We start from the raw sequence: 8,142 nt of genomic DNA, 5'->3' as shown, positions 1-8,142 counted from the left end.
TTAAGATAAACAACAGTTTTTTAAGGGTAAGTACAAAACAAATCTTGTAAAGTGTATTCATAATACTCTTAACTTTTCTTAACTGTCCACAACTCCTTTTATCCATTATCAGCTTTGGTCTTTTGATATTTATCTCTTAATCGCCCGTACGTATCTATTCATTTAGTCTTTAATTAATTAAATTAATGGAATAAAATTAATTATATTAATTTTATAAAAAATTAATTTAATTAATCTTAAACTAAAAAATAATTAATGATCTATAAATTAATATTTTATATATATATATATATATATTAAAGAAAATTTTTAAAGTTTGGAGGCGCTCTTCCTTGCCCTCTCCCTCCAACCTTTCAAATAATCCTTTGAAATGATTGATTTTTCCTTTGTTTAGAACAAGAAAAAATAGCTCAGACATCGGAAAAACTTGGCATTAAATTTGAATTAAGTTTAATGGAACAAACTGGAAAAAAGGGAAGTATCATAGTACAGAAAATGATAAAATAATGGAATTGATTAATATTTCCTTGGGTTTTCTTCCACATGGTGATTTGATTTCTTGACAATTAAGCTCCTTGTAACTTTTCAATGCCATTTTTTTTCTTCCCCAATCAAAATCATAAAAACTAAGGAAAAGAAATCTTCTCTTCCACGTGATAAAGAAAGTTATAAAATAATCAAGAACGATAAGGGCTAGGGTGGTGCAGATTTCAGTCTAAATAAAAAAATTGAATCGAATCGAGTCAATTTGATTTAATCGGTTCAGTTTTAAAATTCAATTGATTTGGTTCAATTCATAAATTTTAATAATTTTAGTTAATCGGTTCAGTTCGGTTATTTTCATAAAAAATTAAAAAAAAAATCAAACCAAATTTATATATATATCAAGAAAACCCCAAGACTTTTGAGTTCTAATTTCTAAGCTTTTTTTTTTTATTGTTTTTGGTATTGAAATTTAATGTTAAAAATATGAAATCTTATAAAATTCAGCTTGATCAGTTTAAAACCGAACCAAATCGATATTTATCGATTTAGTTCGTTTCGATTCCCTCTTTGTGACCGGTTTAGTTCAATTTTTAAAATTTTTAATTTTTAGTTTTCAATTTTATCAGTTGGAACCGAACTGACTGTTTGCACTCCCCCTAATAAGTGCCTTTAAAACTGAATCTTCATCAATCCCTACGATTTCTTGTAACCATAAAAAAGTTGAAAGAAAAATATTATGGTTAAGGATCCTCTTCAATGATTAAGAAGTGCCTTAGATAACATTTGTATATTTATTTTATTTTTCATTAATTAGTTAAAAAATATTTAAATTTAATAGTCTAAATAATAATGAATTAACTTGTATTTTTATACTTAATCATAATCTTTATGAGATTGATAACTCTTTCATCATTATATTATCTATGACAATTTCGTGCACTTGTAAAAATTAGCCTATTAAATTTTTGACATCATTGCCAGATAATTTCTTTATAAAGGCACTAATTTGAGTCCTATTTTTTAGAGAGCTTATGCAATAATTATTAAAAAATTATTGTGTATAGCTAATATATCATGTCATGCATATGATATGATGCTCCAAATTAATAAAGTTAACACACGCCAGTACAATTCATAAATAATTTTTGTTCTAAAAAATAAAGAAGTGAAATAGCAGAATAAAACTAATTAACTAACAACTTATTAGAGGCTAACTTAATGAATTAGAGGCTAACATTTCTTCGTTTTATTAAGTTTATACGTTAGATCATATATATGGACTAGTATACCAGACTACGTTATAATTTGATCATCAATTATTATGTGCCTTTGATGAACGTACATTTTCACTCACAAAATTATAAATTTCATACTTTTAAATTTAAGGAATAATTAATTTTTTTGTTAAGGGACTATTATACTATTTTTTCAGTATACCAAATGCATTGTATAATTTACCCGTAAATTCCAAATAGGAAAGCCTTGACCCATTAACTTCAAAAAATATTATTGTCCTTTAACACGACGATACCGTAGATTTTTTTATTAGAAAATAAGATTTCATTTAAAAATGGTCTTAAAAGGTCTAGAAAAAGGTGTTACAATCTATGACACACTACATGAAAGGGGAAACTTTGTTACCAAGTAGGCCTAAACTCATAATCGAAACCCATTAAATTAACCCATCTAACAGCCACCCTAATCCCGAAAATGGGTAGGGCATCTAACAAGCAGACCTGATTCTACTTCCTTCCAGCGTCGCTCACACCACCGTGGGACTTCTTCTTCCTCTTGTAGAAACAATGGGTCAAGGCAAGAACCATTAAAACAAACCTAACAAAGAGAAGCATTGTGGCAAAAGTCGAATTGTTGCAGCAAGCAAGAACCATGAGACAACCACCAAGGACTGCTCAAGCGTAGATAGATGAATCAAGAAGAAGCAACAGCAGAGGAGGAGATAAGGCCCAATCAACATTTCAATCTCGTGTAGCCAGAGGTCGGTGGCACACATTCGGCCGGCTCTTTTAATCCTGGCCGAATCTATCCCTTTTCCCCGCTACAAAGAGATCACTGTCGAGTTTGCATGTTGCTCAAACCAAACACGTATGACATAGCATAAGCGCCCACACACATGCAGATGAAGATTTCATTGCTCAATTCGCAACCGAAGAACCCCTTCTGTTGAAAAAAGAGCCACGTGTCTACGTCAGTATCTAATTAAACAATCGATATTTAAAGAATAGAGGGATTTTAGTGTTTAAAACTTGAAAAATAAAAATGATTTTATGTTACATTTTTAAATTAAGAGATTATAATATGATAATCATATAAATTCAAGGACAATTATTAAAATTATTCCAAATTTCCACTTCACACATAATATTCCAAGGGATTTCTTTATTCTTTGGCAAAAGGTAAATATCCGTTTTAATATTCTTTTCCTGAAAGACTTCAAGCACAGTCTAGTCTAAAATCATTTTATTAAAAGGTTGAATTTAATATTTTATTTTTTTTATTAAGACTATAATGATTATTTATCATTTATTTTAAAAATAAAGTAAAATGAAAACATAAATGTATAAATTTGATATATAATAATTAAAAAATGGAAACTTGAAAATAGAAATACTAAATATTGGAATTTACATATTAATTATCCAACTTTTGGTGTTATTTTTTGTATAAAATTCAGTTATTATTTTTTAATAATAATAATAATAATAATAATAATAATAATAATAATAATAATATTAATAGTAGTAGTAGTAGTTAAATTAATACTAATATTATAATGTATAAATATTTATTAAAAAATTTATAAATTTATGTGATAAAAATTATAGTATAAAAGATATTATTTAGTAGATTTTATTTTGGTTTGGATTTTTTATTTGAATTTTATAGTTCAGTTGAAATTAATTATATATAAAATTAAAAAAAAATAAAAAAATTATTTACTGTCTGAAAATAATATGATACTATTAATATAATTTATAGGTAATCGCGGATCTAAAATTTGGAGTCAATATATAAAAAATAAATGAGAAATATTATTAAAAAAATAACTAAAATCATTTATTAATTTATACACAGATAGTTATATTATTTTATTTTAATAAAGTTAATTATTAAAAAGTTATAGTTAAATTTGAAAAGTAGATAAACTTTTGAATGCATAAAATATTTTTCATCTTAATTAATTTTAAATTTTATTAAAAAGAAATTTGAATAATTAAGTGAATGAGTATCAAAATATATACACACACATACAAAGTGAATATTCCTACCCTCAACCACTCTTCTTTCAAGATTCTACAAATGGCTACGACACTTAATGAGGAAAATGTTGATGAACTAATCAGTTTGACGCAACAACTTCAATGTGAGGACCCTGTTCTAGAGTTGACAATAGATAATGCTCAAAGTCGAAAAGTGCAAGACCACATTTTGGTGGGGAAGCTAATCTCTGACAAAAGATTTAGTTTGAATGTGATTAAAACTGTCTTGCAGAAGTCATGGCGTATAAGAAGTGAATTTCAGGTAACTGCTAAACGAACTAATATCTTCGTTTTTTCCTTTAGTCATATGGTGGATTTGAAATATGTGCTAGAGAATAGACCATGGTCTATAAACAATCAATTGTTAGCTTTAAGGGAATGGCCACCGGATATGCCATTTGAAGATCTTAGTTTTTCTAAATACCTCCAAATCAATTAACTTTAGCTAACGCTCAAATTATTGGTAACTTCATGGGGCAATTTCTTGATGTAAACTTATCTTAAGATGGTGTTTTGGGTTTTCCTCTTTTCTTGCTAGTGAAAGTCTCTCTGGCTATTGATAAGCTTCTACCAACTGGGTTTCAAAATAAGTGAGGCGATGGTTCTCTACACTAGTTTAGTTCCGGCATGAAAAGTTACTAGATTTTTGTTATTCATGCATATTAGGTTATATGGGCAAAAATTATCGGTAACAAGAAGCACCAGTCTTGCCAGAAAGATGCAATGTGACAAAAATTAGTTTTGGCCCTTGGCTCAAAGCTAATATCCCAACCAAGCCCCCATTTGTTCTATAAGATAACCAATCAATAGGTTCTTCTCCTACCACTTTTGTCCGCATGCAACTCCTGCAACACAAGCAACATATGATGCAAAATGCCTCTCAACGATTGCAAGCTTATTTTGAAGCTAATACCCAGGTGACCGCCAATGTCACTAAGCACAGCCCAGAACAAACCATTGCTGGTGTTTGCAAAATCATGTGCCACTCTCCGAAACCCACCTTGGGAATGATGGAGTAAGAACAGAATGGCCATCCTCCTACTGGTAGATGTCTTGAGGCAGGTGCAAAACTATGTGGGGGAAAAGGAGCCCTTCTTGAGCTTTTCAAAATCAGAGACTCGGTATATCACATCTGGTAGTAATTCTCAATCTGACTTCTATAGCCTGGAGGAAATACATGGTTTGTTCCATGATTATCTTGCTTAATTAGGGATACACAATGTTAACTCAGAGAGACTTTTTACTAGGTTTTCGTACCTAGCCCCATACCTATGGATGGCTGCATTTAATGTTCTCCAATCATGGAAGAGCGATGATATAAGTATGGGAGATAAGGAGGAATTTTTTATGCGGGTTTTGAATGTTGGGCTTTAAGAAGGTGACCGAACCCCTTCTAATGTTACTTCTTCACAAGGCCCATCTCATATGGCTCTATCAAAAGAACCAAAACCTACTTCAGCAAATTCAACCCAAGATTGGATTCATAGTAATGGGCCTTCATCTTCTCAATTAAAGCCATTAACCAAAGTTGGGTCCCAAACCCAGTGGCAAACAGAACAGTTAGAAGTCGCTACTAATTGTGCTGATATAGACATCTAGCCTACTGGAATTCAACTACACTCCTGGATCCCTTTTGACAATCTAATTTTCATTACTAAAGAGTTGTTTCATCCATCCCCACAAGCGGATGAGATGCCCATTGGGCACCTGGATTCTCCCCCAATTGAGGATCCTCAATTTTAAGCTATCAGGAGAGGTTGGAAGAAACGGGCTAGAAGTAAAAGCGCATGGTCATTAGGGATTGTCATCCAAGAAATTCCTAAGGGAACATGTAAGGAAGTTGAGATTGGGACAGAGTTTAGCAGAGGGAGAATGGTTGGAAAAAAATGGAGCAGAAATGAGGAAGAGGTCAACATAGAAAGGAGTAAGAAGATGTACAATAATGATCAGTCTACTGAGATGGTGGAGGAGGCCAGCCATAAGTGGCCCCACCAAGCTCCATAAAGCTACTTAATTGGACTTGTTAAGGTGTGGGGAACCCCTTGACAATCCATAACCTGAATGGGATATGTCAATCTCATTCCCCAGACATTGTCTTCCTTATGGAGATAAAAAACCAACAGATGATGGTTAGAAGAAAGTTGGATAGGTGTGGTTATTTTGACATGTTTTTGGTTGACCCATATGGTACAGCAAGGGGATTATGTATGGCCTGGAAAATAGATTGTAATGTTACTATAATGAAATTTGCCAGTTTTATGATTCATGTTGTTATTGTGGATGCAAATGTGGGTCTAGCTTGGGATTTGGTGCTAGTGCATATTAGTAGTGAAGAAGCTCACATGAAAGAACATCTTGATCTTCTGTTTGACTATTGCCCTCATTTGAATACTAAGATTTTGTCGATAGGGGATTTTATTACTATCTTGCATCCCAACAAAAAGAGAGGTGGTAAATTTTGAATGGACAATAAAATCACTTTGTTTCGATCTTTTATTAATAACCTAAGGCTTCAAGATCTTAATTTTATTGTTCCCTCAATGACATGGAACAACTGCAGATCAGGACTTTAAAATATTCAAGAAAGAATTTATAGAAGCTTAGCAACCAACCAATGGTTTCTTTCCTACCCGAATGCAAAGGTTCACCATCTTAAGGACCTTGGCTTGGATCACAGACCTTTGCTAGTGGTTTTGAATCCTTCTTGTGTTAGGGAAAAAGAAAGTTTGTTTTTGATAGTTGATGGATTACTAATCAATCCTTAGAGGCAATCATATTATCAGTTTTGAACACACTTCACAAGCTTGAGAATGTTCCAAACCCATTCTAAATTAAAAGCTTACTGGCATGCTATTATGAATTGGGATAGGGGTGACCATTACAATGCCAATAGACAAATTACAGAGTTGAAAGCTCAAATTGAAAGGGAAAAACAAGATACAGAAGGTTGGGATGGAGATAAATCCACGATTTGGAAAAGGAATTGTCCATTAAGCTGCTTTAAGAGGAATCTTTTTGGGATCAAAAAGCTAAAATTGATTGGCTACAACTGGGAGACAAAAATTCCACTTATTTTCATGCTAAGGTGGTGCAGCAGCGCAAGAGGAATCATATTTATGGCTTGTTTGATAAAAATGGCATATGGAAAACTGCATTGCAGGATCTTTACTTCAAAGCTTTATATTCTTCTTCCAGGCCAAGCAACTTTGAAGCAGTTTCTGATGGATTCCAACCTTGGATTTCCGATGAAATGAATTGCTAACTCATCCACCTAGTCACTAAAGTAGAGATTAAAAGAGCATTGTTTGCCATTGACCTAAAAAAGACACTGGGGGAGGATGGTTTCACAGCCCTTTTCTTTCAAAAATGTTGGAGTATCTTGGAGAATGACATTTGCAATGCTATTCTTACTTTCTTTGACTTGGGATGGATGTTGAAAAACTGGAACCATACTTTAATCTCTCTTATTCCTAAAGTCAAATGAGTGCAGTCCATGAAAGATTTTCGACCAATAGGCTTATGTAATGTCATTTACAAATTTATTTCCAAAATTCTTATGCTTAGATTACAACCATTGATGGATGATATTATTGGACAGGAACAAAGTGCATTCACTAAGAATAGGTTGATTTCAGATAATATTCTGATAAATCATGAAGTGATGCATTCATTAAAGATACGCAAAAGAGGGAATTCTTATGGGATGGCATTAAAATTGGATGTTAGTAAAGCTTATAATTGTGTTGAATGGGGTTTTTTAGAACACATGATGGTTTGCCTTGGGTTTCATGAGCAATAGGTCAGATAGATAATGGCGTGTGTCACTATAATAACATATTTTATCCAAATTAATGGTTAAAGGTCTGGCTACATCAATCCTACCAGAGGTTTGAGACAGGGAGACCCTATCTGCCCTTTTCTGTTTCTCAGCTGTGTGGAAGGATTGTCCCAAAAGATAAAGTAGTAAGAGCTACAAGGTCTTTCTATTTCAAGGCATGCCCCTTTTCTCACTCACCATTTTTTTGCAGACGATTCAATCATCTATTATAAAGCAATAGTGAGGGAGGCAATGATTATCAATCAAATTTTGCTGTGCTATGCAATTAATGGTGGGCAAAGTATCAATTTAGCAAAGTCCAACCTAGTGTTCAGTTCTAAAACTGTAACTCTCTCACTTTAGGTATTCCGTACATTCTACTGTTTCGATGACTAATGTCTATCCGGACAGTCAGAATGTCTGAAACTATATTAAAACTTAAGTGAAGAGTTATAAACAACCTAAATAATGACAAGAAAAATTAAGAAAAAATTTAAGAGATGAAATGTAAAGAGGTTAAATGAGTCGAAGCTCCGGCGATGAGTAACCTTAGTGGGAAGC

The sequence above is a fragment of the Hevea brasiliensis genome, chromosome 3 (assembly GCF_030052815.1).
Source record: "Hevea brasiliensis isolate MT/VB/25A 57/8 chromosome 3, ASM3005281v1, whole genome shotgun sequence".
NCBI lineage: Eukaryota > Viridiplantae > Streptophyta > Magnoliopsida > Malpighiales > Euphorbiaceae > Hevea > Hevea brasiliensis.
This window is presented reverse-complemented; position numbering follows the sequence as displayed.